Below are 23,012 nucleotides of genomic sequence, written 5' to 3'. Positions count from 1 at the left end.
TGTCCATGTGGAATGCTAAAATGGATATTCAATATGTTGCAGACAACTCCATTGCTGTGGCTCGATATGTAACGTCTTACATTACTAAATCTGAAAAGACGGAACTAAAGGAAATGTGGGAAGAAATTTCTCATGAAAAGAGCCTACGTAAGAAATTGTACAGCTACAGTTTGAAGATGTTGTCTCATCGAGAAATCGGAGCATATGAATGTTCAGATTGTTTATCATCTGCAAGTTTATACTCCAAATCTAGAAACAATCATTTGGGTGAGTTTAGGTCTTGCAATAACATGAAACAGAGTTTTGAAATCTGTACAAGAAATTGAGTATTTAGCAGAGAGAGAACCAGACAGTACAGATATTTTGAAGACAAATATGTTGGATACGTACTATCCAAATAGAAGTAATCATCTTGAGAACGTTTGTCTCTATGAAGTACTGCAAAGCTATACTTTTAAGAGGAATATTACAGAATATATCAGTAAAGGAGTATATTCTGTGATTGGATCTGAAGGATGTTTAGTGAAAGAAAGAAAAGGACATTTGATTAATCACCGAAAACTGAGTTGCGAAACTCCTGACAAAAGGGAATTTTACTACTAAGCTCTTTTGAAACTCTTTAAGCCATGGCGAACAGAACTGGAACTACTTGGAGATTTTGACAGTTATGAAGATTCATTCAACGCAACTAAAAATACTATAGAATGTCCTGCTTTTACTAATTATCTGAAAATGTTGAACGACGAAATACAGGAAGAAGCTACAATTGCAGCAGAGATTGCTAGAGACAGTTCTCAAGACAGTCAAAGTTCTCCTTTGTTGAGTCAGGATCCACTAGGAGAACCAATTATTCAAAATGAAGCAGCAACTGCCATGGATGAGGTAGAAACAGCAATGCAACAAGCTCAAGAGGATGTAATAAACTTAGAAGAATTAGAAAAACAACTAAATGTTGAGCAAAAACAAATATACGATCAAGTGACAGAACAGATTGAGCATGGTTTATATCAAGAGAAAAAAGAGTGCTCATGTACGTCATTTAAACCTGTCCGACTGTACGTGAGTGGAGAAGCAGGAACTGGAAAAAGTTTTCTAATTAAAGGAATTGCAACTTATCTACAGAAAAGAACTGAGTCGTCACTCTATTGTGTTGTTACTGCTCCAACTGGGTTGGCAGCATATAACATTAAAGCGATTACTTTACATCATTTATTGATGCTGCCAGTAGAGCATGAAAATAAATTAGAATACCACAAGCTATCTGGAGAAGCTTGTTGTGAAGTTTCTAGAGTCTTGAAAAAAATGAAACTTCTCATTATTGATGAGGTAAGCATGGTATAAAATGTAATGCTTGCCTTTGTGCATTTAAGAATGCAACAAATCCTTAAAACAGAGTATGATGTGTTATTTGGAGGCAAACACGTCATAGTTTTTGGAGATCTACTACAACTAACTCCTGTGAAAGGACAGCCAGTATTTAAAACAGTTACACATGAAGACACCAGAAAGTGCCTGGGAACCATTGGTCATATTTCGAATATTCAGAACTCATTACAAATATGCGACAGGCAAAGGATGCTGATTATAAAAGTATTCTTGAAGATATAAAAATTGGAAAAGTGAGTGAACACAGCAAAGAAGCTTTACAGACATGATTACTTACAAATTTGTTTCCAAACGAAAATATTCTCCCAGAGAATAAATATATAGAAAAATTTCAGAAAAGAAATCAGTGATATGCTTTATGCCAACTCTGCAAGAATGTTCAATATTCAATGAAAAAATGCTAAAGTCAGAAAATCAAGAAATTATAAAACTGGAAGCTATTGATAGAATAGAGCATGAACGAGCTACTATTATTTTGTCAGAAAAGTTGAAGTCAAAATTGGATTCTTTAGAAAAATCAATATCTAAAACTGCTGGTTTAGAAAAGAATCTATATGCATGTATAAATTGTCGGATAATTTTAGGACGTAAGTTACATGTGGAAAGAGGTTTAGTAAATGGAGCAATGGGTAATGTTGTTGATTTTGTGAATTACCCAAATAGAGATGACATTGAATTTTTGAAAATCAAATTTGATGAAATTGAAGAAGTACAACAATTGAGTCGTTGTTCAGCTCGATTTTTGATTATAAAAGATTTATATGTTCACTGAAAACAGTTTCCTATTTGATTGGCATATGCGGCGACTAAGTTTAAGTGTAGATTGTGCTTTGGTGAATATTGGAAGTACTGTGTTTAAAGAGGGTATATAGCATATGTTGCTTTATCTCGAGTCAGAACTTTATCTGGATTATACCTGATTGATTTTGATGACATAAAGATTAGTGCAGATGTAAATTGTGTAAAAGAGTATAATAGGTTAAGAAGAGAACATGCTCCCAATTTACCTCAATATCCAGTACTCGAAAAGCGTGTGGTAAGTCAAAAAAGAAGATATGAGAAAAATTGTAGCTAGGTTGCACAGAAAAGAAAAAAACTAGATGAACCAGTGATAGTAAGCAAAAAGAAAAAGGATTCTATTGAAGAGGTTGTTGGTTTTCAGTTTGAAAACAGTTCTGGTGTCAACTGCTATGCTAATGTAGTGGTTAATGTTTTTTTTCTTGAAACTTTACTACAACAAATTGTTGAAAATCGGGACAAAAGATTTTGTTGTTTGTTGAATTCTGTGTTTGAGAAATGTAGTAGTGATAAAACTAAAATAGAAAGTGTTTCTGATATTCAAAATGTTTTAGACATATGTTCTGGTTTAAATCAATTGTCACAGAATATTCAGCAAGATTATCAGGAATTTCTAATGTATATGCTTGTTGTATTGCAAGATGAAGGTATAGATATTGATAATCTTTTTGGCCTTTCTTATAAATGGCAACATGACTGTGACAATTGTTAGTTTTCGAGTAGTACTGAAATAGACACTGAAAGATTTATATATTTGACTTTACCAGACTGCAAATTAGTGTCTTTTAATAATCTAGTTAGAGAAGCAAATCAAAACATGGTCTGTACCCAATGTAACTCACAATTGTTATCAACATTATTTATACAAAGATATGGACAGTATGTAATTTTAATGCTGCAACGATGCAGACCTGATGGAAGAAAACTGACAACTTCTCAACTATCAATATCAGGAAGAACTTTTGTAAGTGTAGCAATTATTTTCCATGATGGTCCTTCTACAACAACAGGACATTACAGAGCTTATTTAAAATGTACAAAAGACTGGACTCATTGTAATGATATTCAATTGATTTTTAAACAACGTTTGCCTTATGACTTAGCAAATTCTTACCTAGTGTTTTTACAACCCAAATTTTAGGAAAAATAATTGGCCTGGGAAAATTACTGCTGTTAAGAAAGGGTAGTCTGGTGTTGAAAAGTACTTTGTGAGTGAGGGTGATGAGGTTAAAAAAATTCTTGTAGTTGACGTAGAGGTGGTGTAAGTGTATCAGATAGTGGGTGATGTGGCTATCACAGGAGATGTTGATCATCAGTGAGGCAGAGGTGTTTTAGATTTGTTGTAGTTGTTGGAGATGTTGGTGACATTTTTTATTCCCTTGTAGAGGTTTCTTTTAATGGTATACAGCTCCTTGCTAAGATAAAGGATGAGCAGAGTGTCATCGGCATACCAGATGATGTTGAGGTTCTGATAGAATGCTAGTTGTTTAAGGTTCTATATACATGATAAATAGCATCGGGTGGAGGTATAACCATTGTTAGATGGTACAAAAGATGTTGGTGCTTATGATTCAGAAGGTTGGAAAACGAACGCTTAAGAGTACTATTAAGTATCTTCCAAACTAATGATTTGACAATACTATTTGGCCATGAGGAATGGTATTTGAAACCAAAAATGACTATTTGGGGTAAATGTTGTTAACATATGTTTGTACATTACTTTATTTAGAGTGTATAAAAAAGAAGTAATAATGTTTTGTTACTTTGTGATTGTTGGAAATATCCCTTACTTACGTAACAAATTGCTGTTCGAAAAAGACATTTAAGATATGTTTTTTTCTAATTGTTACATTCATAATGAAAATGTTGAATGAGTTTTTTAAAGACAATCTTATTGATTGTCTTTTTTTTGCCCGCTGTTATATGATGAGTACTATTGAACTCACTGTTTTCAGTGAAATTCAATATATTCTGAGAACAGCTAAATAAAATATATAACATATTGTACAAATTATTTTGTATTGTGAAATATATATTATAACTCAATTTTTCTCTTCCACAGATATTATATTTATTAAAAATATATTAACTTTTCATTACTTATAAGGTGAGTATGACAAACAAAAATACTTTCTCATCAATCTCTTACTTCTCTTTCCCCTTTTCACTTTCTTCACTTTGTCTCTTACTCCACTTCCTTTGCTCATGTTACTCTCCTTCACTCACTCTCTTTACTCCCCTTAATTCACCTTTATACTCCTTCTCTCACAATCAGTACCCTTCCCTCACCCTCACTTACCTTCTCCTGCTCCCTCTTTCCTCTCTGTGACCCTCACTTCTCTTTTCTTTCTTTCTCCATCACAACCCTTCTTTTGCTCTATCCCTCACTCTTTTCTCTCTCCCCCCTCACTCTCTTTCCTTCACACCATCCCTCACTCACTTTCAGTCACACCCTTCTCTTATTCCCTCACTTCCTTTCGCTCACTCCCCTTCCTTTATTCCCTCCCTCACTCCCCTTTCCTCCATCCGTCTCTAAGTCTCTTCCTCTGTCTCAGTCACTATAAGTGCCTCACTCTCTCACAGTCCCTCACTCTCCCCCTCTTTCTCTCTCACAGTCTCCCTCTCTCTCCACCAATCTTCCTTTTCTTTCCTCTCTCTTTCCATAAATTCTTCTCTCTCACTCACTACTTTTTGCTCTATCTTAATATGCTTCTTTTTCCCTCACTGTCACTGCCCTTCACTCAATCTCACTACTCTTCTCCTACTTCATATTCTTCTCTCTGTGCATCACTCCCATTACCTTTCAACCTGCTCCTATTCCCTCACTCCCCCTCACTCTCTTTCCCTCACTCCATCCGTCAGTTCTCTTCCCTTACTTTCCTTTCCTCATTCACTTTTGCTAACTCCCATTCGTTTAGTCCCCCACTCCCCTTCACTCCATTTCTCTCTCCCTCTCTTCATCTGTCTCACTCAGTCTCTCTCTCTCTCCCTCACCCTTCCTGTCTTTCTCTTTCTGTTTCCTTCACTCCTACTTTATCCCTCAGTCCCCTTTCCTCTCTCTTAATCTCCTTCCTTCTCTCTCATTCCCCTTTCGTCACCCTCATACCCCTTCTCTCACTGTTACTGCCTTTCACTCACCCTCAGTACTTTTCCCTCTCTCACCTTCCCTCACTCCCCTTCCTTCACTCCTCTTTCCTCACTCCCTCACTCCATCTCACATGCTCCCCTTTGTTTATTCCTTCCCTCACTTTTTTTCATCCATTTTTCTCTCCCAGTCTCCTTCTGTCTCACTCACTCTAACTGCCTCACTCCTTCTCAGTTCCTTACTCTCCCTCTCTCTCATTCTGTCCCTCTCTCTCCCTTACCCTTAAACTCCTTCCTGTCTCTTTATATCACTCCTCCTCTCTTCCTCACTCACTTTCCCTCTCTTAATTTTCTTCGTTCTTCCTCATTCATCTTCCCTCACCCTCACACTCCTTCCCTAACTGTCACTGCCCTTCACTCACCGTCACTCCCTTTCCCCCTCTGCACTTCATCCTATCTGTATTTCTCACCCCTTCACTTTCCCGCTCCCTTTTCCTCACTCCTCCTCGCTCTGCTTCTCTCACTCTCCTTCCCTCAGTCTCCTTCCTTTACTCCTCTTTCATCACTCCCTCACTCCATCTCACTTACTCCCCTTCATTCACTCCCTCACTCACTTTTTTATCCATGTTTCTCTCCCTGTCTCCCTCTGTCTCACTCACTCTAAATGCCTCACTCCATCTCAGTTCCTTGCTCGTCCTCTCTTTCACTCTCTCCCTCTCTCTCCTTTACCCTTAATCTTCTTTCCTCTCTCTTTCTATCACTCCTCTTCTCTCTCTCTCACTCACTTTCCCTCTTTTTTAAATTTCTTCCTTCTCTCTCATTCCCCTTCACTCACCCTCATACCCCTTCCCTAACTGTCACTGCCCTTCAATCACCATCACTCCCCCTCCCCCACTCCACTTCCTCCTGTCTGTATTTCTCACCCTTTCACTTTCCCATTCCCTTTTCCTCAGTCCCCCTCGCTCTCCTTCTCTCACTCCATTCCTTACTCTCCTTCTCTCACTCCCCTTTTCTAATTCACTCCATCCCCTCACTCCACTTCTCTCTCCCTCACTCCCATTCTCTCACTTTCCCTTACCCCCTTTTCTTATCCTCATACCCCTTCCCTCACTGTCACTCCACTTCTCTTACCTTCACTCACTTTCCCTGCTCTACTTCTTCCTCTCCGTCTCTTACTCCCCTTCCCTGTCTGCATCCCCTGCTCCCCTTTTCTCACTCCTCCTCCCTTACTTTCCTTTCCTTACTGCACTTCCTTACTTACTTACTTACTCTTGCACTCCCCTTACCTCACTCCCCTACCCTTAGTCCCCTTGTTTCAGTCACTTTTTGACTCCCCTTTCCTCACTCACCATACTACCTTTTCATGACTCATACCCTCAGTCCCTTCCTCTCCTTCACTCAGTCATTTCAGTCATTCATTTATATACTACGCATTCATTAAAAAAAAAATGACACAGTATATTAGAAATATAGGTCTTCTTGGAGAAGTGAAGTTAGTTCTGAAAAGAACAGTTTTTTGTCTTTTTTGTTTTGTATTTTTTTTGTAGTTTTTTAGCAATTTTATATTTTTGGGGTTTTTTTTTAAACAAAAAAGTAAACAGGTAGCGAAAAACTGTTCAACAGGAACAAAAATAATAAATGAAAAAAATTAAGTGCGACGGCATGTGTGCTGCCTAATCTTCAACTCAATCAAATTAACACTCTGCTCTTCATAACAAAGAATCTCATTGCAGAAGTTGCAACGTATATGTACATTACTGAAAAGTAGAACAATTTTCAAAGGAGATGCTCCAGCAGAAGAGGTGCTGGGGACAGCAGCTGGAGGGTTGGCTGCAAGGGCTTGAGTAGATGCCCTTGCAAAGTTAACTGGATGCACATTTTTTACGTGCCTAATCATGGTATGAATTCTAAAGAGTAGTGCTTCTTCGGATCCCCTCTTGAAACCACACTTCCACATATTGTGCAGGTAACTTTGGGGGCATTAACTTTCTTCTGCCCCTCTGGATACTTAAAAAACTTCCAAATAAAAGAATGTTTGCTTTTCTTAGGAAGTGGCTGCTCTGGAACAATGTCAATATCAGAATCAGATGATGAATCTTCTGGCTGGTGTTGCACTGCCATTTTCTCAAGTCAAAAAGCAGAAACAAAAACTCTGTAGATCCTTCTCCCAGCAATGTGAAAGAGATAGTGAGGGAAGTGGGTAGGGTGTTTGAAGATTCTGGAAAAGGAACTACTATGAACCAATGAAAAGTATTGTTTTCAAGTCACATGACTTTAAGTGCGCGCACGGGAGCGCGCACGTTGCGCGACCGTCGCATATGAATGACGTTTTACCAGTTTTTCATAAATACTTTTAAAAACGTGAAAAGGAGGCAGGGGAGAGACTCCCTGACCCCCTAGGCCTTCTCATGGGGTCCCTGAAGGACCCCGAAGGGCAAAAAAAACATTTTAAAAAAAATAAAAAATCGCCAGGTGCGCGCACGTTGCACGCACCCTTGAGGCAAAAGTGACTCAAAAACAAAAGTGGAGAAAGTGAAAAGGGGGCAGGATAGAGACTCCCTGACCCCCTAGGCCTTCTCAGGGGGTCCCTGAAGGACCCCGAAGGGCAAAAAAATATATTTTTTAAAAAAATCACGAGGTGCTCGCACGTTGCTCGCAAGTTGGAGAAAAAAAAGTTAATTGACAAATTTGACTGTTTATATGTTGATTGAAGATGTAGACTATACTGTTCAACTTTATCCAAATCTTAAAAACTAACTGTGCTGTTGCATATTACAGTATACAGTCAATGTATTACAAAATACAAAGGCAGTTTGTGAAAAAATAAATATATAAAAAAATAAAAATTGATACAGAAATTAGCATTTTAAAAACCTTTGAAATTCACTTAAAAAACCATAGGTTTCACACATGTTATGGTTAGGAATTAGCATTGAAAAAACCTTAGAAATTCACTGAAAAACCATAGGTTTCACACACGTTATAGTTAGGAATTAGCATTTAAAAAACCTTGCAAATTCACTGAAAAAACCATAGGTTTCACACACGTTATAGTTAGGAATTAGCATTGAAAAAACCTTAGAAATTCACTGAAAAAAAAATAGGTTTCACACACGTCATAGTTAGGAATTAGCATTTAAAAAACCTTGCAAATTCACTGAAAAAACCATAGGTTTCACACACGTTATAGTTAGGAATTAGCATTGAAAAAACCTTAGAAATTCACTGAAAAAAAAATAGGTTTCACACACGTCATAGTTAGGAATTAGCATTTAAAAAACCTTGAAAATTCACTGAAAAAACCATAGGTTTCACACATTTTATAGTTAGCTGGACATTTCACTCATACAAAACCTTTGAAATTCCCACATCAAAATGAACAGGTTTTGAACGTGTTATCACAATATACTTGTTATTACCGAATATTAGAATAAAAATGATGTAAAATAAAAATATATATATATGTCCGAAGCATCTCCTTGTTCATATTACCGTTTGGAAAAAAAAATGTGAACAAACTTTATTTCACTTGTGCACTTTTTTGCACAACTAAATAACTCTTTTGCACATTTGATTATTTGTGGAGACGTATTTGCATTTAAATTAACATGTATGGCTTTAAACTGATTTTTATTGTAAGCTTTTATTGTCTATCTTAAAATCAGGGGTTTCTGCTTATATATTACACAGCAGAGCCAAGCATGTTCTGACAAAAAAGAAAAAGGAGAAAAGACTCGTAGTTTTGGATAGTCTGTCTCCAATATTGACTGGTCTGTATGCCTCTTGCACCAATGATGTCGTCCACATAGCTCACTACTTAAGCCAATGTGCAATGCTGTACTGTGTCATGTGATCAAGGCCCGTGGGAAGGGCTGAAACGCGTCATGGCAACATCTTGGATGAAAATATAATAGCTTTGCACTAAAGTTGTGGTCCGTGTCCGTTGTCTGGTGAAGAATATATGCGCAATAGAAGCAGAGCACCTTGGATACTTAAAGCCGGCGAAGTCTCTTCCCGGCGTTCTACGGACCCCCTCTTGATTTAGGTTGCAGCACTTGGAGAGGCCTGTTTTCCTGTTCCAGGAAACCGCAAGCTTGATCCGGAAGGAGTTGTGCTGTCGGACCCCCCCCCCCCGGAACTGCGAAAGAAGCACGATCCCGGAGCGGACTGGAAGCTGACCGTTTTGGAGGAAGCAACCGTTTCTTCTGTCAACTCAGGTATGTATTAAGTAGCGGACAAGGGGTGAGAGGTGTGCGGGACGAAGTTTGGAACTCAACTACAGTTTCTTTATCTTCGGGCCTTATACTCGTATTTCAATTGTGCAATGTCGGCTGACAGAGTCAAAGAAAGAGAAGCCGCAGCATTGATGATGTTCAATGACTGCAGAACTGCAACTAATAAGGAAACTAAAGTTAATACCAACCCAAAGGAGACAAATACTTCACTAAGAGATAAATAAAACTATTGGAAAAGAAAAGTCGTTCAGAACAAAGTAAATGGTGGGAATCACGCTCCTTACAAATGTACCTGGACATGGACAGAGCGCCACGTGTTCTAAGGATACTTCTAGCACCAAGATATGAGGCATCTAATCCACTCATGATGCAGGAGTGGGCGGAATGTAATCTAGACTCATGCAAATATTTGATGCAAATCCTGATTAAATATGCAGACATCTACCGCACTGCTCTACTGGAAGAGATAGCGAAGATCAATGAGGACATTGACGCAATGGAACACACCTAGGAGAAACAAAAATTATGTCAAGAAATGCTATCAAGGCTCAAAAAAGAAGAAGAGAAAATTAAGGAGCAGAAAACCTGTACATTTTTTCGCTGCAAAACAGACTATCAGGTGGGGCAGATCTTCACCTTCTCTAAGAAATATGAAGCGTTAAGATCAAGCAAAGATAGAAAAATAGGACTTGCCAAATCAAATGCCAAAAAGACGGATGGGATATCTTCTAGTACATCACAGTCCGATTTAAGCTCAGTTCCAGATAGTGATTCTGAGTGGGAATAAGCCTCTAATCATGGCAGGCCAAAACGTACACCAGATGAAGAGTTATCTTTTTTATGCGAGGACAGACGCCAAACTCTTGGTCCCCGCACGCACAAAACCATCTATGGCCAAGCAAGAACTGGAAACGAAAGCAACGACGGAAGGCAAACCGAAATTGAAACAAACCGCAAAAAAGAGGAGGGTGGAGAAGAGGCAAATGAACGTGTCAACAGTTATTAACAAAACAATTGTGAACCTGTGAGACATGGAGCTGAGTTACAATGATAAAAGAATACTCAGTCTGGGTTTAACATTCTGTCCTGCAAACAATTTTAATTATGTGAAAACAAGACTAGATGTATTCAATAGTACTCGAAAATTTAAACTGATGAAATATTAATTGCTCAACTGGAACACTAGAAAACAAGATCTCCCTATGGAAGGAGGAACAAGAGCGTTGAACCCAGCAGAAGTCTCACAATCAGAGGAATCATTTCTAAATGAGATGCAGGAACTATGGGACCCACAAATGAAAACCTATCAGCATGACGTCGAACTGTCTGACCACCTTCAAAAACAAGCAGGTGAACCACCCACAGAGCACAGTAGTATGCAGATACAAACAAAACATCCTTTGACCCAGTTCAAATCGAAGTCAACATTCAATCCAATCATGTTACGTGACTCGATTGATTTATTTCACGACCAGGTGACAGATCAACTTAAGGATCTAAACATTAAGACACACAGAGGAAACCCTAAAGACAACAAAGAAAAATCAAATTATATTACTTTGATGTCGAAACTTAGGAAGAACAAAAAAATTATAATCCATGCCTCTAACAAAGGTGGGAACATTGTACTGATGGCCAAAGACAAATACACTAGGGAAGTCTATAGACAGTTGAATGACAGAACCTGCTACACTAGATGTAATGGATCAGAACTGAAAGCAATGTATACAATATTTTACAAAAAATTGGAAATCAAATAATTTGATTACAGGGCAAGAATTCAAATTCCAGAAAAATAATCACCCAGTGGAATCCACTATTTATTTTTTGCCCAAGATCCATAAAGACTCGGAAAATCCATCTGGGAGACCTATTATATCTGCAAGGAATGGATGTCTAGAACATACATCCCAATATGTAGATTTTTTCTTGCAGAGTCTTGTCAATGCCCTACCTCCATATATGAGGCTCACAAGCGATTTCCTACGGAAAATCAAAGACTTTACATGGAAACCAAGTTATTTACTTATCGCTCTGGATGTCAGCTAACTCTACACAAGCATCCAACACACTGAAGGGCACTTAATTATTTTTTGGACAAAACAATGGGCAAAATGAGAGACCACAAAAAGATACTTATCGAAATGGTTGATTTCTGTCTAACGAACAATATTTTTATGTTCAATAACCTACTTTACAGACAACTCAGAGGTGTTGCAATGGGGGCTAGGTTCTCCCCCAGCTAGGCATGTTTACACATGGGTTGGTGGGAAGAGATGGTCCTCATAAGGGAACACCAGGGGGCCATGACAACTAATGTCAAGTTATGGCTGCACTTTATTGATGACTTGTTCATCATATGGGATGGTAGTATGGATAAAGCCCATGAGTTTGTACAAGCGTTTAATGTAGATGATTTGAATTTGCATTTTACTGCCAGCATTAGCGCATCCACAGTGAGTTTCATTGACACAGAGGTTTATATTGATAACAATAGAATTGAAACTAATTAAACTCCATCGCAAGGAAACCGCTGGTAACTCGACATTCCATGCGAGTAGCTCTCATGTAAAAACACTTGGTGACTAGTATTCCCTACGGTGAAATGCTTAGGCTGAGACAGATTCATAGCAAGGAAAATAATTTGTTGATAGCCCAGATCGAAAGCAAACAGAGGTTCAAGGAAAGGGGATACTCTGAATTGATCATAGACAATGCCATCAATAAATCTTTGCCTAAAAGTAGGTTTGAGCTACTATGTGAGACAGAATCTAGGACCAACACCACAGTAATTGAAGCAGAAAATAATATCGATGAAACTGACAAGGATTTTAGAATTGTGGTCCAATACAGTCAACAGCGTAAAAATATTGAATCAAAAATATCTCGAAAATGGCCTTTGGTTCTTAGTGACCCTATAATAGGTCCAGGATTGCCCAAAAGACTGTCCATAACCTACAGCAGAGGTCGCTCCATGAGAGACGAATTAGTCAAAACTAGTCCTGAAGTTATTGAGTCTACTAGTTGGCTGCAAACCCATACCATTTTTTTAACTGTAAATCGTGCAAAGCTTGCCAACGGGGTGAGAATAAAATCATGTACATTACTCCCTTTGATCAGAAAAATCACAAAATTGGCAAATTTCTCACATGCAAAACCGAATTTGCGGTATATGTGTTGTCATGCCCATGCAACTTACTTTACATAGGGAGCACTAAGCTCCAAGTACATAAGAGAATATTACAAAACTTGAGAGGAATTAATAATCAGGACAACACATATCTAGTGGCGCAACACTTTAAAGCTAAACATGATTACAAAAGCAAACATTTAAGATATTTTGTAAATAACTCAATCCCTGTTAGTAGCAGAGGCGGAAATAGAGAAGAGAAATGACGCCAACTGGTGACTAGATACATCTTAGAACTAAACACAAAACAGCCTTTCGGTTTAAATGTAACGGAGGATCATTTTACATGCCTGTAGAGTGTTTTCAAGATTGTTGACTAATTCACATTGTGACTTTTATACTAGGAATTTTAGATCTTCCTTTAGAGCAATATTTATGAGATTTTATGAATTGTGGATTTTATAACTATATTTATTGATTATTTATTGATATTCCAGTGTTGTAATTTAAGGGCAGATTTTTTTGCTGAGAAGGTAGCAAAAATCAATTCCACATTCTCAGAGGAGGCACGTTGTGGTACCACAGGTCAGGATGGGAGGATAAAGGTGGAGGAGGCACAACGCCTCTCCTGTTTTGTTATCCCCTCTTTAGAAGACCTGAAAAGACCTGAAAAGCAAAGCACTAAATATCAAATCCAAATCTCCCGGAGAACCGGCTACTCCTAAGGTTTTGAAGGATAGCTTGGAGATCCAGCTACCCCATATCAAGCACCTCCTTGAACTCTCCTTTGAAACTGCCGCAGTCCCAATAAGTTGGAAGAAAGCTATTGTTCTATCTATAAAGAAAAAACCTAGTTTGAGCTTGAGTCAGTTGCAAAAATTCCGTCCAGTCTCTTCTTCTGTCCTACTGTGCTAAAATTGCTGAGAAAGTGGTTAATTAACAACTTACGACCCACATCAATAAACATAGTTTATTACACCCCCACAATCAGGCTTCAGGGCCTCATATTCCACAGAGTCAGTCCTGCTCCTATCTACTGAAACGATTCGTAAACAGGTAGATGAGGGCCAGACTGTTACCCTGGTCCTCCTAGATCTCAGTGCAGCCTTTGACACTGTCTCCCACCCACTTCTCCTACAACGCCTTGGAGAAGGGGGGGTGGATAAAGTGGCACTCGAATGTCTGGGGTCCTTTTTAAGAGACCGGAGCTTTCAGGTAACCCAACACCCGCACTTCTCTAAAAACATTTTGCTTTCCCAATAGGACCCCCAAGGATCTATATTGAGCCCCACTCTCTTTAATCTCTATATGGCCCCATTAGCAGAGATTGTAGAGAGTTATGGGATCAGTATTGTGTCATATGCGGATGACACGCAACTGGTGGTTTCCCTGTCTCAGTCTCCAGAAGTGGCAGCCAAACATTTCTCTAACTGCCTTCAAGACCTAGCAGTCTGGATGATAAATAACTGTCTACAACTGAACTGCAGTAACATGGAGCTATTGGTGGTGGTAAAGACACCCTCTATATGGTCCTGTGCCTGGTGGCCTCAGTCACTGAGCGATCAGGTTAAGAATCTGGGGGTGTGGATAGATTCTAAATTTTCCTTTGAGAGCCACACGAGTATGATAGCAGGGAAGTGTTTTGGGATTTTAAAAGGTCTACGGAGGACTCTAGCTGTGCTGCCCATCACAGCTAGGAAAACCGAAGTTCATGCATTAATAATCTCTCACCTGGACTATCGGAACGCTCTTTACTTAGGAGCAAGTATCAAATGCATACACAGACTACAATGCATTTAGAATGCAGCTGCTTACCTGATCTTGATGCTCCCGAGAAAATCCTCCTCTAGGAGGGCCCTCTCTGCTCTCCATTGGCTCCCAATACAAAAAAGAATAGTCCTTAAAACACTATGTATTAGTCATCGGGGCCAGGTTATTTACATGAGCTACTCACCCCATATATACCAACATGGCATCTTAGATCATCGGGACTAGGCAGGTCACAATACCCAGAGCAAGAAAAGCGAGAATGGGAGCTTTCTCTTTCAGCTGTCTGGCCTGAAAGCACTGGAATTTATTTATTTATTTATTTAGAAGGTTTGTATAGCGCTAGCTGGACCCAGGGGTATCAGAGCGCTTCACAGCATATGCAGTAATGAGCAAACATATGATACAAGGGAGTGGTAGAACATGAGGGTTCAAGCAGGGAAGGGAACACGCGTGTGGGCGAAGGGGCACTCTCTCTTTCTTTGCGTAAGGAACAATCGGAGTCACTCTTTAGGAAGAAGCTGAAGACATGGCTGTATCCGGAGAAATGTTCTGAGGGGTGACGCAGTTGATACCTTTGCTCCCTAGAAGGCATCTATACCGTAGCGTGGGGACACAATGGCTAGTGTAACCAGGCGCTTTACAAGCTTAATTATTATTATTATTATTATTAGTATTATTATTATTATTATTAGTATGACAATGGGCAGTTTTTTGATACAAGAATCATGAATTGAAGTATGGCATTTTATATTATCCCCAATGACAAAAGCAGAAAGCTTCATTTTGTAAGAGCAATGTTAAAGCTTTGTGCAATTGGAGACAATGTAACTACATTTGATCTACTATTTGTATAGAACACACAATCTTTGTTGCACCATTGTCCATGTTTCTGTATGTAACCTGGGGTATCATCTGTTGTTGTAGTACTCAATCAATTTTTTTAATAAACATGCAAGTGATGGCCCAGACTTTGGTTTTTATGTAACAACCTAGTGCATTCTGGGAGTGGTACGTTGATACAATTGAAGTAATTTTCACATCGGTGCCAAGCGCCTCCTAGATATTGCAAGAATTCAGGAGAAGAGACTGTGTTACTTGTGCAGTTAGGCTGAATGTTGCTACATACCAGAATCAACTCATAGTTAAGCATCCTTGCAGCCTTGACGTCACTGAAGGTTTAATCACGGTTTAACAGAGGGTTTTTCTGTAAGCCATATGAAGTATCAGGAAAGAAGGGCATCAGTGGGACTGCAGAATTTGGTGTGATGGCAAAGGGTGTCAAACCTGCTTCTCATGATAGGGGTGTGGACAAGTGCTTGCCCTCTCTGAAGGGTCATCTCAAACCTTTTGCCTTCATCCTCCTGTTTTGCTGACCTTGTTTTTGTTGTCCTGTCTCCAATACACACCTGGGGTGGATAACAACTACACTTGTGCATTCCCTCTAGGCAGCCACAAACATAGGAGAGTTAGGCTCATCTGCATTCTGAGCTCTCGTCTGCATTCATCAGCATTCTGATGGGTCTTCCTGGGCAGGTAGGGGAGGAATGGGAGTGGCTGACACAATTCAATAGGTACTGTTCTATCCACACACAGTTGAATGATTACCTTCCACTGATAGCCTAGCAGACATGACTGGGTTGAGAGGGATCCTTGTGCACTTCAGAGAGCTGCTTTGAATCACCCTACAACAAAGACATTTTTTCTGTCTCTGACACCCACAAATCAGACACATCTTGATCTTGAACTGAACCTCTGTCAGAAGAACTGCTTCTTAAAGGACTCAACTGGACTGCTTTTCCGGAAGAACTATTTTTCTACTTGTTGCCCTTGTTGGCTGCTGCTCCCTGCTCCTGCTGAAGGAGAGCTGGACTCCGCCTTCCCTCCAAGCGATCTATACGGGTTTGCTGGCTTGCCTCCTGTTTTCTGAAGCTCAGGAACACAAAAGACTTCCTGCAATTCTGCTGGTGCTGCTGGACTCTGCCATTGTTGAATGCTACCCTTGCCTGAGGTGCCCTTTCCAAGTTCTAGGTCCCAGAAGAGGATTATGCAGCTATTTTGCTACAAAACAACATATTGCCTCCACTGCACTGGTTAGAACTGACACATCACCCCTCAATGCCAACACAGAGGTTGTTCGACAACAGGGGTTCTACAGCCTGCGATGCCTGATGACGACGCTTAGTGCAGCTCAATGAAGATGCATTGGCTTCAGCTCAGCGAAGTTTGAAGACGACGCAGCAACCCAACTTCATTGAAAAGATTGACACATCATGCCCTCAGCCTCGATGCTTTGCTCCATCCAAGGTACTTACTCAGCAGGCCCCGTGGGAGCCCTGTAACTGTAAAAAAAGCTAGAAGGCCCCTGAGTAATCAATATATTTGCGGAGAAGAAGGCAGAGAAAACAACAGGGTATATAACAGAAAACACTTCTCCCAAAACAATAATTCAATATCAGGTATTGCATCCAAGATAAAAATGCATTTGTCCTACAGACCAAGGTTATTCAATTTTTATTATCAAAAATATAAATAATTTTTATAAATAGATTTTTCCATTAATAACACACATATACCACTGTTACCTTAATTTGGTAGTATACATTCAGTAATGGTGGCCACGCTACTACGAGCGCTTACTCCAAGATGGCGATTGTATTAGCACTCTTAGTATTGCTCTTAATGTTCTGCGCTCCAAAATAGGTTCCAGGTGCCCCTCATTGTAGTACGTTTTTCAGTTGCTTCCACCTATATATATACCTCCTGATCCCGGTCTTGTGTACCTGCTCTGGACGGACACCGATACCTTAATACTTTGCTTCACCCGGAGGACGTTATCAGTAACTTAAATACTTCTGCAGTTGTTGCCTTTGTGTTTCTTGATTTATTCGTCTGCATTAGTTGGCACCCACTCTGATATCCTATTTCTCTCTCACTTTTTGGTCCTTTAGATTACACAATACTTCCTATTAAGTAGTTCCCTTATTATTTCACTGGATATAGCACATCATACTGTGGTAGCTTATGGAGCGGGAGTCCAGGCTGGGACGCCCATGTAAGTTTCTGTCTTGATTTGCTTTGCACTCTCTTGATATTGTAGCTCTTGCCTGACAATACCTAATCCTTCTGGTGTATTCTATTAGAACTTTCTTATGAACATACTGGACTCTTAATACTTAATACAGGACACCACAGTGAGTCCACTCGAACTTCTGGGTAAGTGACCCTGTGGCTTTATTTCAGACTGGTTATGCTGCACTTGGTTCATGGCTATTTTTAGGTCTCAGACTATGCAGCGCATGTGCTTTCCCATCGAGAAATGCTGTATACAGTATAGTAGGGGAAGCTCCGCCAACTTTCCCGGCTATCATTTTCATTGGCCGAAACAGTAAATACAGCATTCTGATTGGTGTTTGGCAAGTTAGTCCCGCCTCCTGACGGCCATTACGTCATTTTTGTCCCTCCATGGCTATCATCCCCTTTACTTTCAAAACAGTTCTGTTGCCCTGACTCCCCCCATTCCCTCCCGCAGTCTGTCACTTCTCTGGCCACCACAACCCCCCCACCCATTCCCGTTCATACCTTTTTGCACACCCGCAGATTTATTTACAATGCAATAGGGCTCCTGTAAATACGAGTCCTATTGCATTTGTAAATGCTCGTCTTCTCCTCTGATTGGCTAACTAAATACTCTTTTTGCCTGACCTGTCCCTCTCTCGTGATTCACAAGGCTGAATTACCCGGAAGCGGTAACGCTTTCACTTTCCAAGCAGCCTAAGCACTCTGCCCTGATACCCACGTGTCTCCGCAAGACCCTCGCCTCTTCGCTTGTTGGATCAATCCTAATCTCTCTCCTGCCCTATCCTAGTGTGTCTGCTATTTTTACCCCTGCCTGCTTCTCTAGTCTCTATGTTTACCGCCTCTCCCCTGTCTTTCACCTATTCGTTCCCTCACTCACCCCATGCCCACCTCTCCATTCGCTGTGTATGTGCTAGGAGGGTTGAAGGCTGGATGCAGGGGGCAGCAGTGTGCCTGTTCCGGGAGGCAGCGGCAGCAGCAATAGGGACTTGAAGGCTCCGAAACATGTAAACACGGGAGCAGCAGCCCCAGCTGCACCGCCAGTACCAGAGCCGGACTCACTAGCAGCAGGTCACGCTCCAGCAGCCCCCCCAGAACCCCTGCATCCTCTCCCGCCCACCTGTCCTCCCTCCCACCGGCAGCAGACGGCGGGCTCAGCCAGGGTCCAGCACCACGGCTTCTCGGAGACCGAGCAGTATTTGCACCACCACACCATGGTGTGCGGGGGCCCCGAGCTACAGAGGGCCCCCTCAGCACACTACTCAGGCCTGAGCATCCAGCTGGGTAATAGGAGTGAGCGTGTTAGACATCTCGGAGGGCTGCTGGGGGGGAGAGAAAGAACACGTGCAGAGTCCCATTACGGTGCTGTAATGGGATCCGAGTTCTCGCTGCCACCTGTCGCACTTATTTTATTCTGCTGCTGTCGGTGTTTGCAAGACGAGCGCAGCATCTGAGGACTTTAAGGTGCGAAGGGGGGTGACACGGAAGGGCCGTAGCACCGGGGCTGTACCTGCAGAGGAGTGGGTAATCTTTCAGCTGGAAAAGAAAGGGGGTGGCTGGTAAGCGTTTTCTCCAGCCCTGGGGCCTAAGTGGGCTGATGCACCCGCTGCATGAATGTCTATTCGGTTCAATGACCATAGGCCCAACTCCTAGCGGGTCCACTCAGCCTTTCATCCTTCCTGGGTCAATTAAGTCCTCATCTCACCACTAACGAGTGCAAATTATCTCCTAAGGCCCAATCTTTTCCTAGGCGCCCCAGGCCGGAGTTCTTGCTTTCGTCTGGGGCCAACCTGGCCTGCCGTTTTATACCAAGGCATGGTGTAATCATTGGACCTTGAGTATTTTATCTCATTGCTATTCCCCAATCCGTAAAAGGTTTCCACACCGTGCTATTTACATTGTGAGTTGAAAGTGATTCTAAACGTGCCATTCTAATTGCTGCTTGGAGCCAATTTTCGTATAGTGGAGGGTTGGCATCCTTCCAAATCTTACAGATTTCTCTTCGAGCAATCAGAATTAAACAAAAAAATAAAGCAACTTGTGTCCCCCTTAATTCAGCAATGAGATCTGCATCCAGGCCAAACATAATTCTAGCTAAGTTCAAACATAACTTTGTTTTAAAGATGCTTTCAATGGCCCGCTCCATTTTACCCCAGAATGACCCAACTACCGGACAGTCATAGAATATGTGGGTGTCGTCTGCTTCTATAAGCCCACATCTTGGGTAAAGAGGAGGTGGGTTTACAAACTTCGCTAGTTTTTTTGGTGTATAGTACAGCCTGTTTATTGTATAAAAATGATTTTTTTTAAGAGATACAGTCCTAACATATTTATAGAGTACTTTAAGAGAGATGTCATACAAGGTAACTGAGTCTGCCTCCAGCCTGGTAGAATTTCACACCCGATATAATGGGGGGGGACTGTGCTTCCTCTGCTTCCAGCATTTTCCTATACCAGAGCCCAACTTCCTTCTTCCTAGGCCCTGGAGATAGAAGAGCATGTTCAATTTCCCAATTACCTCCGATGTTTTCTTTCTCGGCCATGAACCACGAACATAGTTGGATGTATTTAAATTTAGAAAGGGAGTCCCCTATCCTAGCTTTCAGTACCTCCCACGGAAGGATCCCCTCTGATGTTATTAAGTCGGACCAGATGTTTATTCCTGCTCTCCTGATGGGAAGGGACAAGCTATCCCTGAGGCATGATGGTAAACCAGGTGAATCCCAAATTGGGGCAGACTCAGATTAATATTTGATTCCCCATCTTCCTTTAACTTTGTTCCAGACTGTAAGAGCCGATATTAAGACCTTTAAGCGCACTTTTTTAAAGAACTTTACTGCTCCAAATTTATATAGGAACCAGGACTCACTTCCATCTAGACCTACCATTATGTTCAAAATCCTCCTCCAATTTGAGTCATCGGGGCATGACAGGAGGCATCTAATATTTTTCAGTTGAAAAGATAAGGTATACCAATTTATATCTGGGAGTGCCAGTCCCCCCTTTAATAGTCTTCTTTTCAGCTTTTTCCAGGATAACCTGGAGGTTTTTTTTGCCCAGATAAAACTGCCAATCTTTCCCTGAATGTTCACCAACATTTTGTCTGGGAAAGTGAGGGGTATTGAGTTAAACAAATAGGTCAGTTTAGGCAGAATTATCATTTTGACTAAATTGACTCGGCCATATATTGTGAGGGGGAGGTTCTGCCATCTAGAGAAGAGCTGATCTATGTCCTTACTTAGTTTCTTTATGTTGGTTTGAGCTATGTTATTGATATCTGGTGTGATAGTGATTCCCAGATATCTGAAATGGCTGCTGCGAGGACCTTCCCAATTATCAATCCCCCAACACATGATTTCTGTTTTTGAGTTGTTTATTTGATAACCCGAATGGAGCCCAAAATCTGCCATTATTACCTCCACCCTAGGGAATACTTCCACGGGATTGCTGGTATAAATCATGAGGTCATCAGCATATAGGGCTAGTTTACAACTGTAGTCCTTGTATTTAAAAGGTGTAATTGACTCATCAATTCTCAATGCTTGTGCCAGCGGCTCAATATAAATGTCAAAAAGAAGGGGCGAAATGGGGCACCCCTGCCTGGTGCCCCGCCCTATTTTGAAGCTTGATGTTAAAAAGCCATTCATTAAGATTTCCGCCGAGGCACCCTCATAGCACCCTCTCATAGTTTGTATAAAGGTCTCACCAAAGCCCATTACCCTTAGTACGTTCCATAGGAAGTCCCAGTTGACACGGTCGAAGGCCTTCGCCGCATCATATGGGGCTACCACCAAGGGCTCCGACCGTGTCTCTGCTAGATCTATACTTCCAATCAGCTGCAGATTCAGCTCATGAATATATCTTCCGGGCACGAAACCTTTCTGGTCCGAGCTGATGAGTTGGGGAACCAGTTTAGCCAATCTCCCTGCCAAAACACTGGTAAAGATTTTATAGTCAGCGTTTAGCAGGGAGATGGGTCTATATGAGTCTGCATTAAGAGGGTCCTTCCCTGGCTTTAAAATAAGTACGATAATGGACTTTCTCCTGGATGCTGGTATCCCACCCTTTGTGTTATATACATGGCTAAATAGCTCACATAACCTTGGGATCAAACTCTCCTGGAAGGTTTTATATGTTTCACCAGGGAGGGCATCAGGCCCCGCTGCTTTATTGTTTTTCAATTTCCTAATATGGTTCCTGACCTCCTCCTCAGTGATGGGGCTATTAAGAATGTTTCTACCTTTATCTGTCAGGCTAGGGAGGGCCTTACTCTCCAACCAACGTAGGGAGTTCACATGCGTAGAGGGTGTTTCTTCCTCATAGAGTTTAGATAACTTAACAAGCAAATGATATTCCATGTCTTTCTGTTTACAGGATATATTCCCCTGTTCATCGAGCATTAACCTGTCTATGTTGTTTCGTACACGATCCCCTCTGGTCTAACTAGCCAAAACTGCTCCAGCTCTCTCACCATACTCATAGTTTTCCATAGCATGGGTATCCCATTGGGCCTTCACTTTTTGATCTAATAACCCTCTATATTCTTATCTGAGGAGTTCCAGCTCGTCTAGTAACCTTGTTAAATTTGATTGCTGGGTATCCAGCCTAGCACTCTCTAGCGAGGATATTTTGTTCTCTAGAGTTTTAAATTTACTCTTCTCCGCCCTATTTTCTGAACAGATTAGGCTATGAAGATGACCTCTGATATGCGCTTTCCAGTCATCCCAGACATGCTCAGGGAGAGTGGAGCCTACATTATCGAAGAAATAATTGTCTATAAATGTTCTAATGGATGCTACTATATCTTGATTACGTAATGCAGACCTTTTTAAAGTCCATCTTGGTAATGCCATACCTGTATCTCTAAGGAGCAACACTGAGAACATAATGGGTGCATGGTCAGATATAATAGTGGGTAGAATTCTTATATCCTCCAAGATCTACAAACATTGCCTATCTACTAAGATATAGTCCAATCTTGATGCATGACCATGCTTCTTACTGAAGTAGGTGAATCCTAGGGCTGACCCTCCCTTAACCTTCCAAGCATCAATGAGCCCAAGCTCATTCATCATATTAACCACAGTACGCCTAGATCGTGGTGTGGTCACATATTGGCGTTGATTGGAGCGATCCTGCCTAGGATCAAGCAGAACGTTAAAGTCCCCCCCATGATAATGGGGGATCTAACATCCACCAGGTTGGACTGTATCTTAAGGAGATAGGAAGGGTCGTCTATATTGGGCCCATAATAAGAGATGATAGTCTGTGTTTTTCCACTGAAATCTAACTGGGCGAGGATCCATCTTCCTGTGTGATCCGTTAATGTTGATCTGATGGAACCTCCTATCCCAGTCTTTATCAGGATTGCTACTCCCTTGCTTACAGCCGACTGCCCAGAACAACAAAAAGCTCTTTACCCTCACTGAGGCTTAGATGTGTTTCTTGGAGCAGAATTATTTTAGCCTGGGATTGTTCTATATACTTCAGGACTAGCCTTCTTCTTCTCGGACACCGAAGCCCGTTAACATTCC

The sequence above is a fragment of the Lissotriton helveticus genome, chromosome 2_2 (assembly GCF_964261635.1).
Source record: "Lissotriton helveticus chromosome 2_2, aLisHel1.1, whole genome shotgun sequence".
NCBI lineage: Eukaryota > Metazoa > Chordata > Amphibia > Caudata > Salamandridae > Lissotriton > Lissotriton helveticus.
The sequence above is the reverse complement of the archived record's forward strand: the minus strand, read 5'-3'. Positions refer to the sequence as shown.